Here is a 12,141-nt window from a genome sequence, read left to right on the forward strand (position 1 = left end):
ATTGCCTGGCATTGCCTGGTGTGGTGCGAATGTTACTTGCCACTTATCAGCCCGAGCCTGGATGTTGTCCAGGTCTTGTTGCATATGGACATGGGTTGCTTCAGTATCTGAGGAGTCATGAATGGTGCTGAACCTTGTGTAATCATCAGCAAACATCCCCACTTCTGACCTTATGATGGAGGGAAGGTCATTGATGAAGCAGCTGAAGATGGTTGGGCCTAGGACACTATCGAGAGGAACTCCTGCAGTGATGTCCTGGGACTGAGATCATTGACCTCCAACAACCACAATCACCTTCCTTTGTGCTAGGTAGAAACATAGAAACATAGAAAATAGGAGCAGGAGTAGGCCATTCGGCCCTTTAGGCCTGCTCCGCCATTCAAAAAAGATCATGGCTGATCATCTAATTCAGTATCCTGTTCCCACTTTCTCCCCATATCCCTTGATCCCTTTGGAATTAAGAAATATATTTTTCTCCTTCTTGAATATATTTAATTACTTGGCCTCCACTGCCTTCTGCGGTAGAGAATTCCACAGCTTCACCACCCTCTGAGTGAAGCACTTTCTCCTCATCTCAGTTCTAAACGGCATACCCCGTATCCTGAGACTGTGACCCCTGATTCTGGACTCCCCAGCCATTGGAAACATCCTCCCTGCATCTAGCCTGCCTAGTCCTGTTACAAGTTTATAGGTTTCTATAAGATCCTCTCTCAGTCTTCTAAATTCCAGTGAATATAGGCCTAGTCGACCCAATCTCTTCTCATACGTCAATCTTGCCATCCCAGGAATCAGCCTAGTAAATCTTCTTTGCACTCCCTCCATGGCAAGAACATCTTTCCTCAGATAAGGAGACCAAAACTGCACACAACACTCCAAATGTGGTCTCACCAAGGCCCTGTATAACTGCAGTAAGACATTCTTGCTCCTGTACTCAAATCCTCTTGCAATGAAGGCCAACATACCATTTGCCTTCCTAATTGCTTGCTGCACCTGAATGCTTGCTTTGAGCGACTGTTATACAAGCACACCCAGGTCTCGTTGTACCTCCCCCTTTCCCAATCTACCACCATTCAGATAATAATCTGCCTTTCTGTTTTTACAATCAAAGTGGATAACCTCACATTTATCCACGTTATACTGCATCTGCCATGCATTTGCCCACTCACCCAGCTTGTCCAAATCACATTGAAGCCTCTTTGCATCGTCCTCACAGCTCACATTGCCGCCCCCAGCTTTGAGTCGTCTGCAAACTTGGAAATGTTACATTTAGTTCCCTCACCCATGTCACTAATATATATTGTGAATAGCTGGGGCCCAAGCACTGATCCCTGCAGTACCACACTAGTCACTGCCTGCCACCTGGAAAAAGACCCATTTATTCCTACTCTCTGTTTCCTGTCTGTCAATCAATTCTCAGCCCATGCCAGTATATTACTCCCAATCCCATGTGTTTTAATTTTACACACTAACCTTATCAAAAGCCTTCTGAAAATCCAAATACACCACACCCACCTTATCTATTCTGCTCGTCACGACCTCAAAAAACTCCAGTAGATTTGTTAAGCATGATTTCCCTTTTGTAAACCTATGCTGACTTTGCCCTATACCGTTTATGCTTTCCAGGTGTTCTGCTATCACATCCTTTATAATAGACTCTAGCATTTTCCCCACTACTGATATAAGGCTAGGTATGACTCCATCTAGCAGAGTGTTTTCCCCCTGATTCCATTGACTCCAGTTTTGTTAGAGCTGCTTGATGCCATACTCGGTCAAATGCTGCCTTGATGTCATGAGCAGTCACTCTCACCTCACCTCTGGAGTTCAGCTTTGTCCATGTTTGGTTCAAGGCTGTAATGAGGTCAGGAGCTGAGTGGCCCTGGCAGAACCCAAACTGAGTGTCAGTGAGCAGGTTATGGCTGAGAAAGTGTGCTTGATAGCACTGTCGATGACCCCTTCCATCACTTTGCTGATGATCGAGAATAGACTGATAGGACGTTAATCGGCTGGGTTGGATTTGTCCTGCTTTTTGTGCACTATAAAATCTTTAAAGGGGTGGGGATCCTGCCTCCTTAAACCTTGACCCCAAAAGACCAAAGGATCACTCCGGGGGGGATGAATAAATGCACAGGCAGAGGGTCCACCGAAATTGGCGGTGAGCGAAAGCAATGGTGTCTCGCCCACGCAAGCTGCACTATGGGGAGCTGCCACGATATTAAGTGCAGCGGCTCATTTAAATAGCCGGGGCATACCACACCTCCCCCCCATCCCCTTGATGATGTGGAGGGGTGGGCTGTCCGTCCCCGGCAATGGCGTCAGTTGACTGTGCGCAGGTGCTGATACCATTTTTAAAGGGCTGTCCGCCTGACCGTTCAATTAAAATATTTAAAGAGACATTGATAAAAAAGAATTAAAAACATGTATTTTGACCCTCTCTCAACCCCCCCAATAACCACCAAATTCATTATTTGCCTTCTCCCCCCCCTCAAAACACTTACCTTGTCCACCTGACCTTCTCCCTACCAAAGTGTATAAACTTTAAACTATAACCCTACCCACCATCCTCTATACCAATGATGTTTATTTGAACCCGCTCCCCACCCCCCCCCCGTACTGAGAAACATATCTCCTCTCCCCTCCCCACCAGTGTTCCGCCTCGGTTTCCTGGACGGGGTTCCGAAGGCACGGGAATGCCAGGCAGCAGCAGGAAAGATTGCACCGGAACAGATGTCATGAACGCAAGTCTTATTAATTCATTAATTTAAATTTATTTAAATATGTTAATGGGGGTCCCATCGCCGAGTGGTGAGGGGGCTGCCACGAGGCCTTGCCATCGCTGGCAATATCGGGCTGGACCCTCCCAGCGCGGGGTGCGTAGCGGCCCTCTCCTGGAGACATTTTCCGGTCCCCCCACCCCGCTGCCACGACTCCTGACATTGGGGGGGAGGTCTGTAAAATTCAGCCCCTAGGGTACTGTGTACAGTTTTTGTCTCCTTACTTAAGGAAGGATGCTCTTGCATTGGAATCAGTTCAGCGAAGGTTCACTAGGCTGATTCCTGGGATGAAGGGGCTGGGCCTATACTCACTGCAGTGTAGAAGAATGAGAGGTGATCTTATTGAAACATATAAGATTCTGAGGAGGCTTGACAGGGTAGATGCTGAGAGGATGTTTCCCCTCTTGGGGGAATCTAGAACTAGGGAACAATAAGGGGTCTCCCTTTTAAGACAGCGATGAGGAAGAATTTCTTCTCTCAATGGGCTGTTAATCTTTGGAATTCTCCACCCCAGAGAGCAGTGGAGGCTGGGTCATTGAAGATATTCAAGGCTGAGTTAGACACATTTTTGATCTTCAAGGAAATCAAGTGTTATGGGGGACCAGCAAGAAAGTGGAATTAAGCCCACAATCTGATCAGCCATGATCTTATTGAATTGCAGAGTAGGCTCGAGCGGCTGAATGGCCTACTCCTTCGTCTACTTCTTATTTCTCTTGCCCAATCTTTATTGAAGAGTATTATAGACTTTAATGATTTCCTCCACACTATTGCCACTTAACTATCAATTAACAAGACACTAGAATCTAATACTATACTCTGTGCCAACATTATGTTGATGATGTATATACAACCAAATGGTGTATGTATTATTAGTTGATAAATGGTCATCTGTTGCTGGGCACTTGATGCAAATAGTAAAATAATGTGGATTTAGCATAAACTATGATCGGCACCCAATCTGCCACCTTAAATGTTTAGTCCCTCCATCACCGGTGCACAGTGACAGCCGTGTGTACCATCTACAAGATTCATTCCAGCAACTTGCCAAGCCTCCTTCGACTGCACCTTCCAAACCTGTGACCTCTACCATCTAGAAGGACAAGGGCAGCAGATGCATGGGAACACCACCACCTGCAAGTTCCCTTCCAAGCCACAGTCCATCCTGACTTGGAACTATATCGCCGTTCCTTCACTGTCGCTGGGCCAAAATCCTGGAACTCTCTCCCTAACAGCACTGTGGATGTACCTACACCACATAGACTGCAGCAGTTCAAGAAGGCGGCTCACCACCACCTTCTCAAGGGCAATTAGGGATGGGCAATAAATGCTGGATTTATCAAGCATCCTCCCCAAAATAAAAAAGAAATGCCGCTGTTTGTGTTGCAGTGGAAGGCTGTGGCACATTCAGAGTTTTTTCCAAGCTGTAATCATTAAAAATGGGCTGTGCAAACAGCAATGTAACATTTTCCCAAAAGAGTTTCTGCCCCATTGAATTTGATAATTTATGTCCTTGTTGAAGACACTGTAAAATAAATCCTTAGTTTTGATTTCAATTACTAACTGCAAAACGAACAAAGTAATACATTTAGAACACATATTTCCACCTACAATATGTATGAAAAGTGTTGGTTTATAGAAAACAAAAACAAGTTCAGTCAGGTTGATTGTATCACATTTGACACGTTTCTGGAGGTACATAGCATTTTTCTGTTGCAAGTGTTACCTATTTATAATTTCATGCCATCACTAAAAATAATACATGATCATTCCTGTATCTACATTGTAAAGATATCCTGGAACTCAGCTATGAGGTTGAAAATATCTCTACTTGGCCTGTTTAACCAAGGCTAGGTCATTGAGTTTGAGGAAAGCATGAGATTCAGTATAGGCATGTCTCAACTCAAATTGATTCATACATTCAGCACTATTAAATTATTTCCAGATACATACTAACAGTAAATTACAGTAAAATACACAAAACAGCTATCATGTATCTGCCACTTTAGCAAGCAGCATTATTGTGGATGAAGCTTCCATTTAACTATTGCTGCTCCAGATGCAGCACTATATTTCAGTGCCATTTTTCCCTTGTGATTAAAACTTCTAATGTTAAAAATAAGAGTTTAAACAAACCAATATCCGCTCCATCACAATGACAGTATACTTCCACCTCCATATCATCGTCCATGTGCTCTCTGACCTTCATTGGCTCCCAATGCGGCATTGCCACTATTAAAATATGTTCATCTCTATTTTCAAATCCCTCCATGGCCTTGCCTCTCCCCATCTCTATAGCCTCCTCCAGCCCTACAACTCTTCAAGATATCTGTGCTCCTCCAATTCTGGCCTGTTGCACATTCCAATTTTAATCATTTCACCATTCTCACCAGTGCTTTCATCTGCCTAGGCCCTAAGCTCTGGAATTCCCTCCCTGGACTTCTTCGTCTCTCTCCTCCTTTAAGACACTCCCTAAAACCTAAAAAGCCTGTGGTTACCTGTCTTAATATCTTCTTACAAAAGCTAATTCTGACTTTTTGTGAGATATGTGCAACATTCCTTGTTCCAGTTCTACTCAGACACCCTCCCTCACCTCTTTTTCTGGTACATTGATGACTGTATCGGGGCCATTTCCTGCTTTCATCCTGAACTGAAAAACTTCACCAACTTTGCTTCCAATTTCCACCCTTTCCATACCTGCACATGGTCCAACTCTGACTCTTCCCTTCTCTGTCTTCATTTTTGTTGATAGACTGTCAACAAATATTCACTAGAAGCCCATTGACTCCCACAGCAACCTCGACTACATTTCCTCACACCTTACTTCCTGTAAGGACTCCATTCCATTATCCTAGCTTCTCCATCTTCATCGCATCTGCTCTGGTGATGCAACCTTCCACACCAGCGCTTCAGATATGTCTTCCTTTTTCCCCACCTCTTCCAGAGACACATTTTCTTTCTTTACTTGTCTCATTACTACTCAATTTAGTTCTGTCCCACCGTGGTTGGCAGAGCCCTCGACTGAGTACGACCCATTTCCCACATTTCTGCTCTTATCCCTTCCCCTCCCTCCTAGAACTGTGACAGGATTCCCTTTGCCCTCAACTTTCACCCCATCAGCCCCCAAATTCAATAGATCATCCTCCACCATTTCTGGCACCTCCAGCGTGATGCCACCACCAAACACATCTTCCTTTCCCCTCCCTTTTCAGCATTCTGAAGGGACTGTTCACTCTATAACACCCTGTTCCACTCCTCTATCATCCCCAACACCCTGTCCCCTTGCCACAGCACCTTTCCATGCAAGCGCAGGAGATGCAGTACCTGCCCTTTTACCTCCTCTCTCCTCACTGTCCAAACCCCAAAACACTCCTTCCAGGTGAAACAGTGATTCTTTCAATCGAGCATACTGTATTTGCTACTCACAAGGTGGCCTGGTCCAAATGCAAATTGAATGACCGCTGTGTGGAACACCTCTGTCCAGTCTACAAGCGTGACCCCGAGCTTCCATTGGCCTGCCATTTTAATTCTCCACCTGGCTCTCACACTGACATCTCTGTCCTCAGCCTCTGCAGTGTTCCAATGAAGGTCAACATAAGCTTGAGGAACAACAACTCATCTTTCGATTAGGCACATTACAGCCTTCTAGTCTCAACATTCAATTCAACAACTTCAGACTGTAATCTCTTCAACCATTTTGATTCCTTTTCTTGGCATGTTTCAGCTTTAATCTTTATTTTCTCTTGTTTTTGCTTTCGAATAGCAGCTGCTCATTATTCTGCCATTAACACCTCTTCCAGACACATGTTTTCTTTCTTTACTTGTCTCATTACTACTCAATTTAGCTCTGTCCCACCAACTCTTTTGTCATTTAATTTCTCCTGTCTTTCGTTCTATCCAAGACCTTCCCTTTTGTTCTTTTTCCATCCTCCCCCATTTGACCTACTTAAAACCTATTACATTTCTAACTTCTACCAGTTCTGAAGAAGGGTCATTGACCTGAAATGTTAATGCTGTTTCTCTCTCCACAGATGCTGCAAGACCTGCTGAGTATTTCCAGCACTTTCTGTTTTAATTTCTAATAACTCCTTACGTGGCTGGGTATCAAATGTAATGCTACTGTAAACCCCTTGGGACACTTTAGCTTGTTAAAGGCGCTTAATAAATGCAAGTTGTTGTACGAATAAATCAAAAATACATATTTCACAGTAAATCGATAAAATTATTCATGAACATGTTTTAATGTCTTGATTAAAAATTTAACCTGAAGCCCTCAGACTCTCGCCAAAGCCTAGCCTTGAATAATTTTGTCCAGAGCTCTGGTGCATTGTGCAGTCTAAGCATTTGCAGTGCACCTAATTTCCCAAGATGTATCGCAGTCAATGTTACTGATAGATTTTTTAAATTAGCTCCTAAGAGAAGGTTAAGAAGGCATATGGAATCCTTTCCTTTATTAGCCACGGTATAGAATACAAGAGCAGGGAGGTTATGCTGGAACTGTATAACTCATTGGTTAGGCCACAATTTGAGTACTGTATGCAGTTCTGGTCACCTCATTACAGAAAGGATGTAATTGCACTAGAGAGGGTACAGAAGAGATTTACGAGGATGTTGCCAGGACTGGAAAATGCAGCTATGAGGAAAGATTGGACAGGCTGGGGTTGTTCTCCTTGGAACCAAGAAGGCTGAGGGGAGGTGTGATTGAAAAGTACAACATTTTGAGGGGCCTGGATAGAGTGGAGGTGAAGAGTCTTAGCAGAGAGGTCAGTGACTAAGGGGCGTTGATTTAAAGTGATTGGTAGAAAAATTAGAGGGGAGATGAGGAAAGGTTTTTCACCCAGAGAGTGGTGATGGTCTGGAACTCACTGCCTGAAAGGGTAGTTGAGGCAGAAACCCTCAACTCATTCAAAGAGAGTCTGGATATGCACCTCAAGTGCCGTAATCTGCAGGGCTACGGACCAAATGCTGGAAGGTGGGATTAGAATAGGTGGATCGTTTTTCGGCCGGTGGCCTCTTTCTGTGCCTTAAACTTTCTATTATTTCTATGATTTCTAAGAGATTCTGTTCAGTGTCTTCAAAATGATTTAAAGACAAGCTAGAGGGAAAATCCATATAAAAGAACAGGCTATATATGTTTATGTGGAAAGTGATGAAGTAGTGACAGCATTCTGTGTTGTATAAATTTCAGAAAATATATTAAACGGAGAAAGATTATGGAGGTTATTTTGTGGAAAGTGTGTAAACAGGCATTAAATGGGTACTGAACTGATAAGACATGCCTGTTTAAAAGTCCTGCTGTAGCCTGCAATTTTGAGGCTAGGCACTATAGCATGTTTAGCGCTCAAGCACTGATTAGGAGCAATGTTTGTGGAGCAGTATATGTAGCCTCAGCTCACACACTCCATGGAAAGTTTGGAGCGTGCTGGCTGACAGAAAACTGAACACATCAGAATGGCTCAGGGACCGAGGGAGAGGGCCAAAGGTTCTTGGCTGCAGCATTGGAGGTCCTGGTGGAGGAGGTATAGAAGAAGTGGGATGTCCTGTACCTGCAGGGGTCGAAGGAAGCCACAGAGGCAAATAATGTGGTAAATGTGAGGGAAGTTCACCAAGGAGGTCACAGCCAGGAGCCCTGCCCCCAGGAAATGGCTCCAGTGCCAGAAAAAATGTAACGATTTGACATGAGTGGTCCCATCTCACAAACACACTTCCCAATATATGCATCACCAGTAGCATCACAATCTCAACACACCCCATCCACCATCTAACTATACACTAACATTCACACACCTCAAGCGATTGCATACTTCACAGGCAGTACTTTCACTTCAGACACAGATAGACAGAGACATGCAGACATCCTAGGGGAGGGGAAGAATGACTGCAGAAGATCATTCCCCTTCAGGAGACAGTCTAGCAGTGATCGAGAGGGGAACAGCAGATGGCAGATGAACCCATCTGGTTCACTAATGTCCTTTAGGGAAGGAAATCTGCCGTCCTTACTCGGTTTGGCCTACATGTGACTGCAGATACAAAGCAATGTGGTTGACTCTTAACCGCCCTCTGAAACGGCCTAGCAAGCCACTCAGTTGTACCAAAGCGCTACAGAAAAGTTGAAAAGGAATAAAACTGGACGGACCACCTGGCATTACCCTAGGCACTGGAAATGACAAAGGCACACCCGACCCAGTCAGCCCTATAAAGTCCTCCTTACTATATCTAGGGACTGGTGCCAAAATTGGGAGAGTTGCCTCACAGACTAGTCAAGCAACAGCCTGACATAGTCATACTCACCAAATAATACCTTACAACAAATGTCCCAGACGCCTCCATCACCATTCATGTCCCACCGGCAGGACAGACCCACCAGAGGCGGTGGTACAGTGGTATACATTCAGGAGGGAGTCTCATGGTATCTGGTGAAATATGGGCATGGAAACCTCCTGCTGATTACCACCTACCGACCTCCCTCAACTGATGAATCAGTGTCAGGAGCCGTTACATACTAGTTCTGCTGTGAAGGAGTCAGGTGAGAACCTCACAGGGCCAAGATTCAGAAGAAGGTTGATGGGGTTAACAAACCGAATTCTTGGTGCAATAGACAGCCTGCCCAAAAGCTTATGATTGTGGCTAAGGGGATGGGGGAGTCCGCTTCCAGCCTGGCCTGTGACTTGACGCAGAGCCTGGAAACCATTCTCTCCAGTGTGAAGAGGCTGGCCAGTTCCATCCAGTGACCTGTGAAGTCCAACATCATACATCATCTGACGCTGAGGTCACAGCTTTCACTGCAATCATAGCAGCTTCCACGGAATGACCAAGTGCTGCAATGGAAACTTGGGCAACTGCCATGGTGTGTCTGGGCTCCTTGGTTGAAAGGGGCTTGCTGAGTATCTCAGCAGCTCATTGATCTATCCTCCAGTAGATCACTGAGCTGGCAGAATGGGTGACCTGAGGTACAGGTGTGGGAATCAAGGAGCAGGAACCTACTGGCACTCTCCGGATGGCAGCATTCCTGCTTCCTAACCACCACCACCCCCCCACCCCCCACTATTGTCGTTACAGTTGCCTGTCAGCCAAGTGTCCTAGTCTGTTCAAGCTCATGCTGAGATGGTGCAGTGTGAGGTGGGGCCATCATGGGTTATAACACCTCTCAAGGGTATCCCAGGAGGTCATCTGAACTGCTCTTTTCAGAATCTCAGCAGCTATCCACTTCATATGCTGCCACCACTTCAGTTGCACTTTGTAGAAGCGCCAAAGTAGACAAGAGCACTTATATAATAGACATTACGTGTAAGCACCAGGATGAACACTTCCATATTTGTAAGTGCTGTTGATCATGTCATGTTTTCATTGTTTGTCTTTGCTCTAGATAAAGAGTGAATATGATAATTTTGTAATGCTGGAATTGGTGATCTCATTTATTGTGTTCTTCATGAGGAAGGGATTGAAAGGATTAAGTGCAGATGGTGGACTTCCTGATGGAGCCTCAGTTGTGGAAGGTAAGATATGTGACTACATACCAACCTGACGAGACTGGGAGCCCCTGACAATGGCATGGGAGAGTACCTGTTTGACAAGCACACGCTGAGTTGATTAGCATTATAGAATCATTAGTTCTATAATATTGGTAGAAATAAAATGTGATCATTTCTGGTTAATATGCAGTTTTCTCATCTCTTGCTGTATATGGAAATAAAAGTATTTATCATGGTCTGATTTTTTTTGGTCCCAAAGTATAATGACTTCAATTAGTTGGTGGAAAGTGTCCCTTCCCAGGTGTGGGCCATCTACCTGGAACCATCTGGTGCTCCCTCCCATCCCCCAGCCCTCTTCCTCCTGCTCATCTTCCTTCACTTATTACTCCTGAGTTTGAACTTCTGGCACAATTGCCAGGTTGTGCTGCATGCAGCAAGTCACTATGAATCTGGAGCCCTCCTGTTCCTCTCCCCTCCAGCAGCTGATGCTGTTCTGCCTCATCTCTTCCTTCCATTCCTCCTCCAGAGCAAGGGGAACCTGTAGAAAGATCCCCATGACAAAACACTCCCTTTCTCCCAGTGGTTCCTATAAGGTCTCCAATAAGGTACAGAAGCACAGAGCTCACTCTCTTTGGTTGAAGCCATCAGAGAATTTGCAGAATAAATGTTGTTGGTGAAGTCTTGACAAAGTTCCCCAGAAAGTTTTCCGATGTGTAGTCAGTCGACCTCGAACAAAAAGTGAACAGTGAAAGCTGAGCATGGCTGGAAGTAACCCTTGCAATCCTCACTGGTTGCTGTTAGGAGAGACTGTTAATTGCAGCACTATCCAGCAAAATGGCATGCAGCTTCTTTAATGAGCATTAGGACACACTTTAATTGGTCATCAGAACCTTAATGATCCTCAGGGTGGCCATTCCTAGCGTGTGCTTCAACTCCTTTGCCAAGCTGGTGTCTTGCACTGAAGGCGGGTTAACCAGGCGTTGCAGCTCAAGACCCCATTTTGGCCACCTAAAGCATCCAAGGAAAATAGCCCCTGTGTCTTTTGTTAAGGTAATTTGATACATTTTTCAAACAAAATACAAGTTGCATTTCAAAGCCAACAAAATTATCTTAACTGTGTTTTGTTGAAAGTTGAAACCTGCAAATGTTCTAATTACTAACAGCTGCAAGACAGGAAAACACAGACAGATAGAGGCAAGAGAGAGAAACAGAAAGGTACAAGGAAAGAGGCAGAGCTGATTTACACTATAGGTAGAGAACTGGTGGGTGATGCCCATTCTTACCTTAAGAGGCCCAAGCCATTTTGAGATGCAGAGATGTACATTCTGCCAAGACGCTGCAGGCACCAAATGGCCACTGCCCTGCAGTTTTCCAATTCCGGGAGGGCAAGAAATTGGCCAGCTCCCATCCTGACACCAAGGGCCACAGACAGGTGGCAAGTGAGGTGATCCGGGTGGGGGTCTCAGATGGTACAGCACATGGGAGAGGAGATGGAAAGAAGGGAGTGGAAGATGTAAGTTCAAACTTACCTTTCCAGTGGCAGTCTCCAGTCGTCCCTTTGCTATGGTCATGCACAATCAAATTTTTGTTACAGATGTGTACCCTGGGTGCTTATGGGTGTGGGTGATGCACTTCTGGTGCGCAATGACTGTGCACACGCTGCCTGGCATATTGGATCCTTAGGCACTCGTTTTACATTTGTAAAATGAGTGTAGTGCAATCCAGTCTCTAGGCCAAAAACACAAGGACAATAGAGACTTGTAAAAGAGAGACCATGCACTCTGACATACCATGTGCAACACCATGGAAAATCCGCTTGGGTTAACTAAAATTTGAAAATTCGCCATTGGAAATTGAAATGTGAACATCTTTTAAGGTCTGTCCGACTAACAATAATGGAA

At 45.0% G+C, this 12,141-nt stretch overlaps 1 protein-coding gene across 1 annotated transcript in view; it reads right to left on the reverse strand.

The window, feature by feature from the left end:
* The window catches only part of LOC137380552 (collagen alpha-6(VI) chain-like), a 174,268-nt gene that overhangs the window by 59,467 nt on the left and 102,660 nt on the right, over positions 1-12,141 (reverse strand). The gene's annotated exons all lie outside the window — the stretch shown is intronic.

This window comes from Heterodontus francisci, chromosome 2 (assembly GCF_036365525.1).
Source record: "Heterodontus francisci isolate sHetFra1 chromosome 2, sHetFra1.hap1, whole genome shotgun sequence".
NCBI classification, from domain to species: domain Eukaryota; kingdom Metazoa; phylum Chordata; class Chondrichthyes; order Heterodontiformes; family Heterodontidae; genus Heterodontus; species Heterodontus francisci.